Source organism: Sinohyriopsis cumingii, chromosome 10, assembly GCF_028554795.1.
Source record: "Sinohyriopsis cumingii isolate HCF-2022 chromosome 10, ASM2855479v2, whole genome shotgun sequence".
Lineage (NCBI taxonomy): Eukaryota > Metazoa > Mollusca > Bivalvia > Unionida > Unionidae > Sinohyriopsis > Sinohyriopsis cumingii.
Genome location: NC_142970.1, coordinates 75,564,030 through 75,579,569, shown reverse-complemented (window position 1 = coordinate 75,579,569; position 15,540 = coordinate 75,564,030). Strand labels below are relative to the sequence as shown.

The 15,540-nt window shown below is 34.3% G+C and overlaps 1 long non-coding RNA gene across 1 annotated transcript in view; it reads right to left on the bottom strand.

Moving 5' to 3' along the window:
- Nucleotides 1–1,407: 1,407 nt before the first annotated feature.
- The window catches only part of LOC149790408 (uncharacterized), a 37,006-nt gene continuing 22,873 nt past the window's right edge, over nt 1,408–15,540 (bottom strand). Inside the window, exons 2-3 of the long non-coding RNA XR_016423836.1 lie at nt 5,231–5,313; nt 1,408–2,322 (exon numbers count right to left, since the gene is read on the bottom strand). This is a non-coding gene — a long non-coding RNA (uncharacterized LOC149790408). The remainder of the gene's footprint in view (nt 2,323–5,230; nt 5,314–15,540) is intronic.

Below are 15,540 nucleotides of genomic sequence, written 5' to 3'. Positions count from 1 at the left end.
GCCCAAGCGATTAAATAGGCAAGGAATATTCAAATGTTGTGATGTCATCAAAATGGACTTGTTAACACATTAATCCCTGGAGGTATTTGCCATTTATGCCTGAAAATCGAGTAGAAAACACATTTTGAAAGCTATTTCTGAATAGACTCGAAAACACCAAATGCCCAGTCATCTTTCAATAACATACTGCCTAGTTGTGTTAGAAACATCGTTTCTCGGTGGCTATTAGACTCGCGCATGAGCAGAAGGGTAAAAGTTGGACTAGTTTTTTTTGTTTGTTTTTTTTTTTTTTTTGCTAGACGGAGCCATTATTTTCGTATGGAGACCACTCTTTATTCCAAATGCCCATCTTATCCTACTTTTTGCAAACGCTCATCTGTCTGCTTGCAGTTGATACCGGTTTGCCTTAGATCTGAGACCAAAAAGTCTAAAATCCGGACACAAAATGGGATTCCGACCACGGGTCAAGTTTGCATTAAAAAAATCGGGTCGAAAAAATGAGGTTCTTCTATCTGTATTTTGTAGTGCAGCAAGATATTCCAAATTATTTGGTATCATTCTAGAGCTACATCTGTCTACCTTTCTATAATACCATCCACGTTAGTGTATCATGCATGACCATGACGCTACAGAGCTCGGCGGCAGGCTACTACCTCCAGCCCCGTTAAAGTCGTCGCTAGGGGTTCATGTGTTAATTTTTTTTTTTTTTACAAATCGTCTGGGAATTGCTAAATTTGTAATTTATGTGCAATGTCGATGCCCAAGCGATTAAATAGGCAAGGAATATTCAAATTTTGTGATGTCATCAAAATGGACTTGTTAACACATTAACCCCTGGAGGTTTTTGCCATTTTTGCCTGAAAATCGAGTAGAAAACACATTTTGAAAGCTATTTCTGAATAGACTCGAAAACACCAAATCCCCAGTCATCTTTCAATAACATACTGCCTAGTTGTGCTAGAAACATCGTTTTTCAGTGGCTATTAGACTCGCGCATGAGCAGAAGGGTAAAAGTTGGACTCGTTTTTTTGTTTGTTTGTTTGTTTGTTTGTTTTTTGCTAGACGGAGCCATTATTTTCGTATGGAGACCACTCTTTATTCCAAATGCGCGTCTTATCCTACTTTTTCCAAAGGCTCATCTGTCTGCTTGCAGTTGATACCGGTTTGCCTTAGATCTGAGACCAAAAAGTCTAAAATCCAGACACAAAATGGGATTCCGACCACGGGTGAATTTTGCGTAAAAAAAAGTCGGGTCCAAAAAATGAGGTTCTTCTATCTGTATTTTGTAGTGCAGCAAGATATTCCAGATTATTTGGTATCATTCTAGAGCTACATCTGTCTACCATTCTATAATACCATCTACGTTAGTGTATCATGCATGACCATGACGCTACAGAGCTCGGCGGCAGGCTACTACCTCCAACCCCGTAAAGTCGTCGCTACGGGTTAATGTGTTTTAATATGTGTATCGTGCGTACTAACATATAAATGTTTCATCTTAAAAATTAACGTGCTTCCCATGACTATATGTCTTCAACAATGAATTTATTAGGATATATATCTTTATCCATATGCGTTCATTCATATATTAATCAAGATATTTTGATACATGTTCCTGTTAATTAGTCATAATGAACTTGTTTATGATGAAAATGTTGGTTAAATTTCGCAATTGAATTGACATGTTAGCAGTGAATGTTCATATATTGCTGGATAGAACTCAATCTTTGAAAATAATTCAAGCAAAATTAGAGAAATAAAAAAGTAAATTATATAATGCAATTAATCGTAATATGTGAACAATATGTTGGCATTTTGTTGGATACAAAATAATTTACGAAATAAATTCAAGAAAAGCTTGAACCAGAAAAGAAAACATTCTGTATATTCGTTGCTGATGATATATGACTTTCCAATTCAGGTCATGTTTACTGAATATAATCACAAATTGACATAAACTGCAATGAAAGAAAAGGATAGTAATTTGAAGAAATATAGCGAAAAAGGCCTGAACACATTAATATTGTTACAGAAAAGAAAATAGCGTGAAAACTCTATTGTCATAATTTGTTTGTCAACTTAATCTTATCTCTGATTCTAGCCTAAGCTTTCTACAACACAGTTGGATATTATCTGTGTTATTTCACTCTTTTATACACGTTTTATTTTCACATTTCCATTGTGTGTTTTCTTACACACAAGACAATGTTACTGCACAAAGGCAGATATCCGATTTTCTATAATTTTCTTGAACCTGAACAGCGTTTAGATAACATATTAGAAAATGTAGTGATCTTACACTTACCCACTATTTTGTGTAGGCTATCATGAAAAAGAAGAAAGAAAAAACAGTAATGTTATACTTAATATCACAAATATATTATTACAACTTTACTTTTTATAAATATTAAAGAAAATAAACTAAATATAACACTACTGCTTTCAAGGGAGTTTATTATTTGTATTTCGTCTGATTTGTGTCTGTAAATTCAGCTTACATACTATTCGTTATACTTAGATTCGTTACTTATTCTCAGCGTTTCTGCAGTTGTTTGTTGCATCTTCTCAGGGATTCTTTTACACAGTAAATAAAGTTATTGGAGGAAAAAAATCTCTCAGAAGTATATATATTTAATGCCCACATAATTCCATCTCAGTGAAATGGTTTAATGCCCATATTAATGAGGTTCTTTAAATATAGATGAGATGCTTTAAGCATCAATGTGTGTCATTTTGGAGAATTACAACATGCAGATTTAATACTCTAAATTGTTTGTGTCTGTGACAATTAAAGCTTGTGAACCATAATCAGATACTTACTAATTATATGTGAGCATTCTTGTCAAAATTCACATGCCGTATTTAGATCTTACTGATACGTTGCTTATCTAATACAGACACCCCCCATGTGGCAATCTTATGAGAATCACTACCATGGCATTTGTATTGCAAGTACCTACCAAAGTAAATAAAAAGGTTGGATCTTTTACAAACATTGCTTTAAAGTACCACATCTCTTGCATGTGACCATGGGTTGAAATATGTTAATCAGTTGTGCTGTGCATGTTTAAATGCTGTACATGTTTAAAGTATATGCATGCCTGAGGTCATTCATTTCGAATACCATGACAATAAAAATGTCCATCTCAGACTTGGCATTTTGTTTATTTGAACATCTCTCAAAACAAAAGAGAGCCAACATGTGATTTATAGTGACAGTACACGGTGACTCGTGGACCAAGTGATTTTTCATTTGAAAGTTGTTACTTTCTTTGCATTGGAACTTGCAGTTGAAATGTGCAAAATTTTACAACAGTAATTGTCATTTTGTCATTGTCTTTCATATATCTAGTGGCATCTCATTTGCTTTAAAAAATACATAAAACGATCACTCTTATAAAATTGCTATAAGACCTATATATATGGCTGGGTTGAGAGCAAATATATCATAACTGTAACAAAATCAAATCGATTATTCCTGTTTTAGCCACTAAGACCATCGTACAAATGACAGATTAGATGCTTAGATATGTCAGATTGTGAAAGACTGGTACCACTTTTATAGTTTGCTGTGACGTGCAGATCATTCAGAAAAATAATTACTGCAAAACGGGCACAAAATTGACACAAACGAAAAACTCCTATATTAAGGGAGCACTATTAGCATTATATGGTATCACGGTACCAATTGTTTTTCCATATACCTCAATGCTAATGTTTTGTGAAATAAATATACTTTCTGTCCTACTTGGGCATGCATGTCATACACTGTCATATGGAACAATGCTAGATTGTCAATTTGACAATGACATAACCAGGTACTCTATTGCATTTAAGAGAGATAACTCTACTGGAACTAGAGAGGGGTAAGAGTTATCTAGTCACAACAAGCACATTTTCAGCCATGTGTACCATATTTTAAAAAAATCATAAAAAATATAGAATATGATCTAGATAGAAATTAACACAAACTCACATGTTGCCAAGAGGCTCAACATTTTTTAAAGCCAAATAGTAAGTACAACTCTTACATAATGCACCAATCACAGCTAGTGTTGTTCTTTAATTCTGAATACAATGTTCCATACACCTTAAGCTCCGCCCACCTGGACTTGCGCAATTGGTACCGTTATACCATATAGCACTTTACTTAATTTAAAATAAATTTGTTAATGGTAAGTTTCATTAAAATGGCACATAACTGACAGCTCAACCAATCTTCTTTGCTTTACTCGATTGGTGCATCCTGTGCATTTGTATTTTGTTCTATTCTATTTAATGTAATTAATAAGAAATTGCTACTGGCGAGTATTATACATATGGGAACCCTTACTACTCAGTCTGTTTATTCTTTCCTTTAATATGTTATACTAATGTTAATGTAGAAACAAAAATGATAATTATGTCAGTTCCCGGAAGTAAAATGTGTGATTATTTAACAAGCATGAATGTTATGTACGAGTCATTTGTTGTGATTTTAAGTTCATTGAGTTGCTTACAAATTTCATAAGACCTTTGCAAAGAACTGCAATGTGAATGCGGACATTGTTTTAACAACTGTTTTCATGTTAAAGAGTTTGATCCGAAAGGAGTATTACACATTAAAGAGTTGTGAAATGGACTTCTATAAGTTCTTAAATCAGAATAAATGAAACTAAACTTTACATTTGATCAGAATCTATATATCTGTGTTTGACTACTAATCAAACGATCATCAGGAATGAATTCCGAAATTTCTTTATTAAACTTTGTAAACATTATATTAGACATATCAATAATTGTAAGCAAAGGTATTAATAATAAATTTCAGCTGATGCAACATACTAAGTTTAATTGATAAATATGTCTTTTCTTTTTATGAGATATTAAAAGAAAACAAATATTTGAATTAAGTTTCGATACATTGGAGGGCAAAAAAGTGCAAACAGCAAGGACATTAAATTAATAACCATAAAGGTCTCAATGGCAAAGGAATTATGTAAAACTCTAGTATGTTTTTGACATTGTTTTTCCAAAATCATTTAAATTCGACTCAGATATAGTTTTCTAAAACATATAAATATTTTTTAAAATATCACGAGAGATGTTACAATATAGGTAACAATTAAATTGTAATCTTCACAAAAGGTTCCTTGGAAATATGGAAATCAAAACATTTAACATCCTGGCATATAGGTGAATGCAATGTATAAACAAAACTTTCATCTACAAACTATTATAGATGACTTACCTATCTCACATTAATCAGTCTTTAGCAACATCTGGTTCAACTTCACTTTCAACGGTTACAGTTAGCTTTTGAAAAGCAACAGTCTGAAAGATTAATTATTAATAAATTTTCAATAAATATTTAAAGTAAAATGCATAAATAAATATCACATAAATTAATTGAAATTATTTAATGTCAACCAACATGTGTTTGCTGTAACAATTATTATTCACCTACTGAACTTAAATCTCATGTTTTGTATGGAATATGTTCAACAGTATACTGGTGTGCTAACCATGTAGGCAACTTCTTCATGGACGATGATGTACAGACTAGAAAATGTTTGCTCAAAATCTGTAAACCTTTCGATGTTTGACATAATTTCTTACATTTGGATTAAGCAGTACTGAAAGAGTTTACACCTGACCACACATTATAAAGAAAGCCATATCAGTGATGCACAAAATAAGCTGACTTGTCTGCAGCGTGGCAGTTTATAGTGATGTCTAGCACTGAGGCATAAGACGATTTTATTAAAGGTCACCGGCCATACTCCAACATTTTCCTATTTATATCAGATTTGCATTACATGATTAAAAATAGTTATCCTCGCACACAAAAAAACACAAAAATTATCAAGGGTAAAGAAGAAATAATAATTTAATTACTCAAAATAGAAGTATACAACGCTGTTACTTCCCCTTAGTTACGATTTCCCACCTATAGAGGACGCAACCGGAAATGACGTACATTTATCCCTACAAGACAAAGTACATGCTTCTTGTTGTCGAAAAATAAAACACTATAAACTATGGATAGGGAATATTTTAGATGAAACTAATGAAAACTAATGTACTGTTCAGCCTTCTATCGGTATGCATGCACGACGCACTAGATTCTGTCGCTTTCAAAACTGTTCCATTGTTTCAATTTAATTCCTGTTAATACAGGTAAAAAGAATCAATGCTGGCTTCCCTGTGTCGGCAGACTTTATAAAAAAAAAAAAAGATGAAAGAAATCGGCACACTTCAAGAATCCAAAGGAACCAAACTTGACTTCCTTTTGTCGGCCGACTTCAGAAGAAAAAATCAGTATACTAAAAAGATACCAAAGTCAATTTTCCGGGGTTGGTTTGCATTGTAATAAAATAACCTATGAATTTGATATCCTGTCAGTAAGTTTAAACAATGAGTGTATTGCTCCATGCCAGTTGTGTTTATCACCCGGGATTCTATTTGTTTGCCATATGTAATCATAACTGATGTTTGCAGGACAAATATTATACACAATAATAACTTCTTTAATAATACTTTTGTAACCCATGCTAGCAAAAAGATTATCAATTACATACACATTAAATGTATTTTAAAATAATGATTTTTTTTTTTATTTGCGAGATACCGACTTATAGTTAACCTGGATACAATACAATCTGGGTCAGTTTGCAATAAGTAACTTATCATGCGTTAACGTCAGGTACCTTCAAGCAATCAGGTGATACTTTCGTCTCATTTGCGATTTTGTTATTTGACATAAGCGATACACACTACACTAAGGATGTACACGCAAGCCGGCATCCGCTACATATACGGCGTTCATAGATATATATTTTTTCAAAAATAATTTTCGCATGATGAAAAAAGAAGGAATATATGATAACAATGCGAGGTTAATTTCTTTCATTTTATTTTCAAACAAGTGTATGTTTATCAATTTATTTTGTACCGTGAGTTGGGGGGGGGGGGGGCACAAATTAAACACAAAATTATTTCCTTTCTAATTTGTACGGAATAATGGAGCAAATATAATGGACGATACTGACCAGTAATGAAAAGCTTTCAATTTACGCGCGCAAACACTATGACAACTTGAAAAACAAAAACAGACAATAAAATTAACTGGTAAGAGCTTCACATTGCAGCAACTAAAGCCTAAAATTAAGTATATTTGTTATAATATCTCATGTACACTACACTTTGCAAAATATATACGTATTGTGTAGAATATTATCTGTTACGTATTTTTGTTTTATAAATGATTATTGATAATTTGACCGGAAGACTTAAATTGAGAATGTCGTTGTGCAGATGCATATATTTATTAACATAAAAAATGTATATAAATATTTTAATTAGAAAAAGCAAGATATGTCAGTTTGTGTTTTCTCTCATAAATATGTATGTTATGAAGTATGATTATTTTCTTTCAAAGAATATCAAAACAGTTTATTTAAAGTTAGTTTTTATTCCCTAAAACCTATCTTACATAGCATCTACTTTTTAGTTGAAGAAAAAGAACATACAAACTATTGTTAAGTTTGGCCGAATTGTATTTAAAGTTGGGCCGAATTGTCTTTGGGCCAAATTCACTATAATCTGGCATAAAAGATACTACTTTCCCATCCCTCCCCTATTCGATCCCACAGATTAAATCCCCTTTTTTTCTGGTAAACATGGTTTTTCGGAAAAAGAAAGAACGTTTTTTCCCCCATCATCACTCTTTTGGTTACATCGTATGCAACACATTGTACCATATAAGTACGATCGTACGCTATATCATAGACATTTACGTGGGAAAATTAAGCACTTGAATGGCCAGGTTGAATAGAAGGGATAAATGTACGTCATATCCGGTTTTGGCACGCGGAAACTACCAATTGTTTACGGAGATTGCTGAATAATTTTTTCATTTTATAAAGCGGAGTTTTAAGTCTAATTAAACATTTTTATGGTGTGCATACATAACCAATGCGTTTTGTCTAAAACTATAATAATTTCACACGTTTGTACAATATAGGTGGCAGGTGACCTTTAACTAAGAATTATTGCTGATTATGATAAATTGAATTACTGTGAATGCAATAGGTCAAGGGAAACAACTTAGTATTTGATTATTTCTCATATTAACAAGCATTTGTGTCCCTGGACAAGACTACTGTACCTCGGGGGCTTGAAGCAATGAATGGCATGGCTGTGATGCATATGGGGAAATACGATCTTACCATATTAAATCTAGTGGAATAATATATAGGGGGATTATATATTTGCTGAACACACTCAAATATTGAGAGCGGAAGGTACCTGACATTTACGCATGATAAGTTACTTATTGCAAACTGACCCAGATTGTATTGTATTACTTATATCTGATTTAACACACACACATATATATATATATAATTGTTTGTCAGTTTAAATATTTTCTTTTTCTTACATGCTATGGTAATGTAAATTTATTCACTAGAGATGATACTTTTTCAGAAAATTGTTTGACCTTAACTGTCAGTTTATAAACAACAACTGTTGATCTAAATTCTGACCTGGGTTCAAAATTAGTAAACAAAGTTCTATTTTATTTTAAAATGATTGGTTGTTGTCAAGGTCATGATGGGACTATGTGGGTTAAGAAATAAACACTTTTTTAAAATTTTATTCTGGGAATACAATTATTGGTCTAATCAAGGCCATATTCTGTGTGATATAAATATGATCATGTGACCACCCACCCTTCTGATTTCACAACTTGGGGGAATTTCAAAACTGTGTCTTATGATACAATATAATCATTGTTTTGAGAGATTTTTCAGTTTTTGGGCTTTTCTCACTCATATCAAGTTAATTTGTTGTAGCCAGATTTAAGCTATAATAATTCTTCAGTCCATTAGAATTTCAAAAGGATTAATTCTTTATTCTCTAGACATATTTAGAGGAGTGTTCACACATAAATTCTGGAAAGACATTGCTTACAAATTTAATTTGGATTTCCAACACGGAGTGCCATTATTAGTATTTCTACAAGGAACTGTAGATAAGCACAGTACTGACTACAGCATACGTCATCGTCATCCATTTTGGATTGTACATCAGGATTCGAATTTGAAATTATTAGAATATTTATTACTAGGACTTTTGCAATTTAATTCGTGGATTATTCTTAGAATATTTTTGGATTTGATTCTTGAAACTAAGTTCTTCTCTTTTTTCCCATTTTTACTGAATTTTCCAGGAATATAAATTATTTGTTGAATTTTAATTAAAAAAACTTGTAGTTTGCAGCTTCCAGTCAGGGTACCTTTGAATTTCTCCACTCCAAACCAAGACTGTATACACAAATTTTATCAGCCAAAATGTTGTTACCAAAAATAGCGCCAGATGGTATATTTTGTCGCTAACAAGGAAAACAAACTGGAATTTTGCATTTGCCACAATGGCGAAGCCCAGCGTGATCCCTGTTATTGTGTTCATTTTTTATTGTAGCCTCATAAATATTGCATGCAACCTAGAAATCAAGACAAATCAAGACTTTAAAAATCCGTCTGCAAATCTGGGTAAGTATTTTGGGGTTAAACGGAAAACTGATGAAGGTTTTAATGAGATTCAAAACTGCACTAAGTTGCTAGAACTGATGGTTCAGATGGGACTGCAGTCAAGTGTGATGCCTGGCTTAGAGTTTGGAATAAAAACTTTCCTTAAGACTGACAAAATTCATTCTGATGTACAAAAAAAGAGCTATATGCCAGTGTTGTAAAGGTGGAAATGAAACTCCATGGCCATGGCAACTATTGGTTCTTATCATCTGCAAAGTCCCATATTTTCTTGGCATGAGACATCATTAGACCACCTACCTGCTTGGTAGTCATAAAATCATCAAACTGCACAGTGACAGAAGTCTGTACAACTGTTTCAAGAGTACAGAGATGTATTTCCAGACTTTGCACTCAAATCAGCTGCGAACAACAGTTAGCTGTAGTGTGCTGTCCTGACTAATTATGTGCAGTACAGCACCCATGTATTTTCAGAACCCCACACAACGCTGTGGGGGACTTAATCCCTCCAATTTTTGTTCTGCGACGGAGCAACAAGATACTAACAAATCACCAGAGGGCTTTGGCCTGCAAGCCGATGGCATCTCCACTGTGTAGGAGCTGATCAGTATTATTGATTGACATTTGAACAGCCAATCAATGAAGATCACCCATGGAAAGATCGACTCGTCATGAGGGATTAACAATGAAGTACCATTTCACCAATCAGTGATCTTTATTTTGATCATATATATGGACAATAGAAATTAATTTGAAAATTCTTGTGTATTTTGTACACTTAGAATACACACCAACTTGACGAGAGGCCCACCTTGTTGAGCTTCTCTTGATCAATGTAAATTTATCCTACTGTTTAAATATGAAAAGTAATCCTCTGAGGTATGGAAAAATAAATTCCAGATAGCAGCAGTATGTTTAAAAACACACACGCATAAAAATATTTTTAAAAAATCCTGAATTTACACTTAAATCCAAACCACATGTTTAGTCCTTAAACAGTAATGGTCCTGTTACGAGATTGAATATATATGTAAACAACTTCCAACTAGTTCATTTTTGAATGCACATGTACTGTATGGGACTGGCCATTAATTGTAAGGAGCTAAATTATTATTTCTGGCTGTGATATTTTTTGTTTTGTTTCATTCATCACACGATAAGTTGTTTCAAGTAAAGAAAGGGATGGCACAGTGTCCTTTTTATACCACAAATCAGAATAAGACAGAAGTTTTCTAGCATTCCTCCCCTTCCCCCTTTCGAAACTTAAACGGTTTCTCCCTAATAAAGACTTCAGTGATGTTCAGCGGAAATCAAGGCAGTTACCATTGTAAACCGTTTTCAAATTTTAGCACCAGAAGATGTGTATTTCAGCTTGGTGCATTTCAATCACATGAATGACTTGGCAAATTGCACATAATACATGCAGCTCAAATTATGATCCAGTTAATAACAACAGAATTTTTACTGACTGAAATTGGAATAGTTGATGGATGATCATCCACGGAAAGACGGAAATGTCATGAGTGATTTACAACCAGATACTAGTTCAAGAATCAAGTGATCTTAATGTCCATAAAATGAAAGAAAAATGTCTTGTCTATTCTGTACATTTAGAGAAGGTTGATTGACTTATTTTGCAATATATTTAGACTTTTACTTTATTCAACGAAATCTGAATAAATTTATGAACCCTAAGGTGTAGACAATTAAATTCCATTTGATTCTTTTATTATTATTTTTTTTAAATGAGCAAATTCTGAATTTACAAATCATGTAATGACCCAGTCACAAGGATGAATATACACACTTGTATAGTTGTAACTACATGTGTAGCGGGGGGGGGAGGGGGGGCAGGGTTGACATACCTTGGGGGGGGGGGGCAATCGATCATTTTGAAACTCAAGCCTTCTACAAAATGGGGTATGGAAGAGCTCATATCTGTACCAGAAATGCTGATCAGAGCTTTGTATCGACCCCAAAATCAATCCTTGGTCATATCTTTTAAGTAAAGAAATTCCACAATGGTTAATACGATCCTGCTTATGTTTTTAAAGGTCCTTTAATGGCATCGGGACCTAAAAGAAAATATTGATTTCTTAATTACCAAAAGCCAATCCGGGCCATGTATGTAAGCCTGATTGTGTTTTGAAATCAACACGGGCCAACTATTTTACTGAAGCATTACAAGAATTAAGGTCCAGATGTGGTCTCATGGTGCAAAAACAATTACTTAATTAGCAAAAGGAGATGACCACAACCAGGTGAGTGTTTCATAATCTATTTCACCAGTAATTATTAATATTTATTTATCGTTATAATTATTAATTTGTAATCAGGAACATGCCCCAAGGTGAACCCAACCCATGGATGCAAACCAAACACCCTTAGTGGGTTGGATGGGGCAGGCAAGTTCACCTGGGTCAGGTTATATTCGTTACAATTACCTGATGATTCTAGGGTGGGTACTGAATTAAAAATCATATTGTGATATATTGCAATATTAAGCAAAATATTCCCATATTATTGCAATATATTGATTTAAGAAAGAATTACAGATTACTGTCAATTTATTGAAATAAAATGAATGCAAGCTGCAAAAAAATTACTTAAAATTATTTAATTACATAATTAAAATACAGTAGAGAAAATGAATAAAATGCAGTACAGTAGACGCAATCTAACACAGAAATAGTTACAATTTAAGTCTTTTGTCTGAACAGTTCACAGTTTGTGGTTTATTTTTTGAAAAACATAAAATGCATGAAACTGCATATTGGTCTCTTCGTTGTCACTTTACCTCGTGTAGTTCAAACTGAACTACCTTGAAAATCACATGATGGAACTTACTTCATATTTCTTTTAAGAAGATAAGAACATCAACATGATTTGGTTTTAGGGCTGAATGTTGTGCATTTACTATATCTCCATCAGTGGAGAACACCATCTCAGAAGGGACACTTGTTGCTGGGATGCACCATAAGGATTTAGCAAGCTTAGCTAATCTAGGAAATCTCTGCTCATGATTTTTCCACCATTGAAGAAGATTTGAATCCAAGGGAATCGAAGGAAACACTCTATGGTTCTTAAGCTCTTCTTCTAGTTCTTCCATTTGTGTTTTGAAGTCTCAACACCAGTTATGTAGACATCACTAAGATGTTCTTGTATGCCAGAACAGGTACCTTTATCAATCATATCACTCTGACTAATGTCTGACTTGAGCTTCTAGCAAACTGGTTGAGCATCTTTAGTAACAGAATTGGCAGACATGCAATAACTGATCAGTTAGCTGTGTCAAAGGTGGCAGTTCTGACTGGCCACTATCACCCACAAGTGAGTGATCAGTGTCATGTTCAGCCTTAACTCTAGCAATGATGCATTCTGCAAAGTTTTTGCAAAGATTTCATTCCTTTGTGCATCGTGGAGGAAAGGTAAGTCTTTAAAATGTGGATCCAAGGTAGCAGCAATGGTGCGAGTTCCTTCTTGATAAGTATCTATCCTGAAGATCATCAACCACAGTCCTTTCCATCTGAGCTATTATTAGTCATCATCGCTATGTTGGAAAATGCTGTCAAAAGTTTTGCGATGAAGAGGCATGATAACAGAAATGGTTGGAAATGACTCAGCACAAAGAGTGGTTGTCACCAGTTTAATAGGTTTTAGACAAACCATTACATCATGCGCCAGGCAAATGTCATCATCTGTCAATGCGTTCAAATCTTTCTCTTTTATTTTAGCAAGATCTTGGGATCTCAAAATGGCAATTACTGCACACTGCATTTCAAGGAACCTTGAAATCATGTCATAAGTAATGTTCCATCGAGTGGGCACATCAGCTGTAAGTTTATGATCTGGTAGACCCAGCAATTTAGCCTGGCTTCTCAGTTTAGCTGCTGCAGTTGTACTTCGGTGGAAGAACCCAACTATTTGACGAATCCTGCTGAGGAGAATTTCAATGCGACTGATCTTGAGACAATTTTGTGCAGCTAAATTAATTGTATGTGCATAACACTTGATGTGAAATTTGCATCCTAAAAGAATCCCTACCTTGTCCATGTTTGATGCATTATCTGATACAATAGGTGGTATGGGGATACACTGTATTTCCCATTCTTTGGGGGCCTCATGAATCACAGCAGCTATATTCTCACCTGAGTGCCCTTCATACATGGGCCGAGTTTGAAGAACTTAGTTTATCAGCTTTCAATTTTTATCAATGTCAGTTGACGTGACTGTCAGATATGATTCATTTGACCTCGACGTCCAACTATCTGCTGTCGATGCAACCTTCTCAGCATTTCGTAGGTCTTCTGTTACGAATGCCTTGACTTGAGCATATTTTTGAGGAATGATCACCACTGTAAACTGCTTTCTACCTGGAACATTATATTGGGGGTCAAATATATGTAAAAGGTCCCTAAGCTCTGGCTAATCCACTATTCGGTATGGACGCATGTGCTTTACTAAAAATCTGCACACCTTATTAGTTATATGTAAAGCACAAGAAGAATGCGAGGAGCATTTCGCACCAATGAGCCCTGGTAAAGTTCTCTGGATTGGCTGCGATGTTTCAGCTTTAGAAAGATTGGAAGTATCATCACATGACGAACTCGCATTAGCATGGATCAATGATCTATTGTCAGTCATCTTGTAATTACCACATTTCCCGGGATGGTGCTTGTTCATGTGATATGCTAGATTAGTGGTTCCGCCAGAAACCTTAACATCAGCGTCACATAGTCGGCACAGAGCAACTGCCTCATCAATTTTCCCATCCCCTTTACTCTTTCTTAATGCAAAATGAGTCCATATGGCAGACTGCGCTTTTGAATTTTGCATCAGGTCGAACTCAGGTGGCGCTCACCAGACAATATGTACTTTTGAGAGAGTGACGTATGTAAGGTGAAGTAGTTCACATTTAAAACATGCACAGTGGAGAGAATGTTGGCATATCTCTATGCTACATTAATGTAATGTGGATGATATTTCTTTTGGATATTGTACTTTTGGAAATTTTACATGATTTAAGTACACTGCTAACTAAAAGGACTGCTCCCTTGTGTTCAAAAATCAGTCTGAATTAGTCTAAAGTGCACTATACATAGCAGCTATTAAAATAGGGAAAATGAATTTTGCCAGACTAGACAATACCAGCTTCTGAAAGTGCAATGAATGAATTACCAAATATATAAAATGTAAAAAAAAGTTATCGGCTCTTTTTTATACAATTGACATCTAAAGTTCAGGAAGTGAAAAAGTAGAGCTAGCACTTTTTTGAAAGGTGCACATTTGAAGTAAGGCCAAGCTGTATACTCTATAACCCATAGTACACCCATCAATCATACACCAAAATAAAGGGAATTAAAGGTTCTTTGCATTATACCTAAGATATGCAAGGTCTTTTTTAAATAGCCAGTATAACCAGTGAGGAGAGCCGGGGAAATTCTTTTTCTTTAAAATCCTAACCCTATGCAAAATGCGAAACTGTATAGCGCCACCTCCGCCATTCTTGAAATGTAGCTCAAGGTCAATGCCAGTCATCAATGTCAGCAAGGTGCTTTTGTGTTGACAAAGAGAAGTTAAAGCTTCAAAAGGATGAAGATTCACAGACATGTAACTTCCAATTACCCATGCTGCAACTGCTCAGGAAACAAAATAGAAATGTTACTGAAGCTGAGTACCAGAGGTAAAGGTATGGAATTTGATAGGTCAATGTTAATCAGAAACTATTATAAGTAGTGAAATATGGTTAATATTAATTTATTATAATAATAGAGTTCATTTGCTATTTGCTATCAAACTTTACGTCAATATCGCACTATATTGATATAAGAAAGTTATATCGCGATTATTGTAACGTCGGTTTAACACCACAACATACTGGTATTCTATATTAACATGCACTCCTAGTTGATTCCTATCTCAACATCTCAGCAGATTGCAGCTGTGCCCCCAATTATAATAATGTTTTTTACAAGCACTGACAAATATTGTCCGTCACATGTATTCG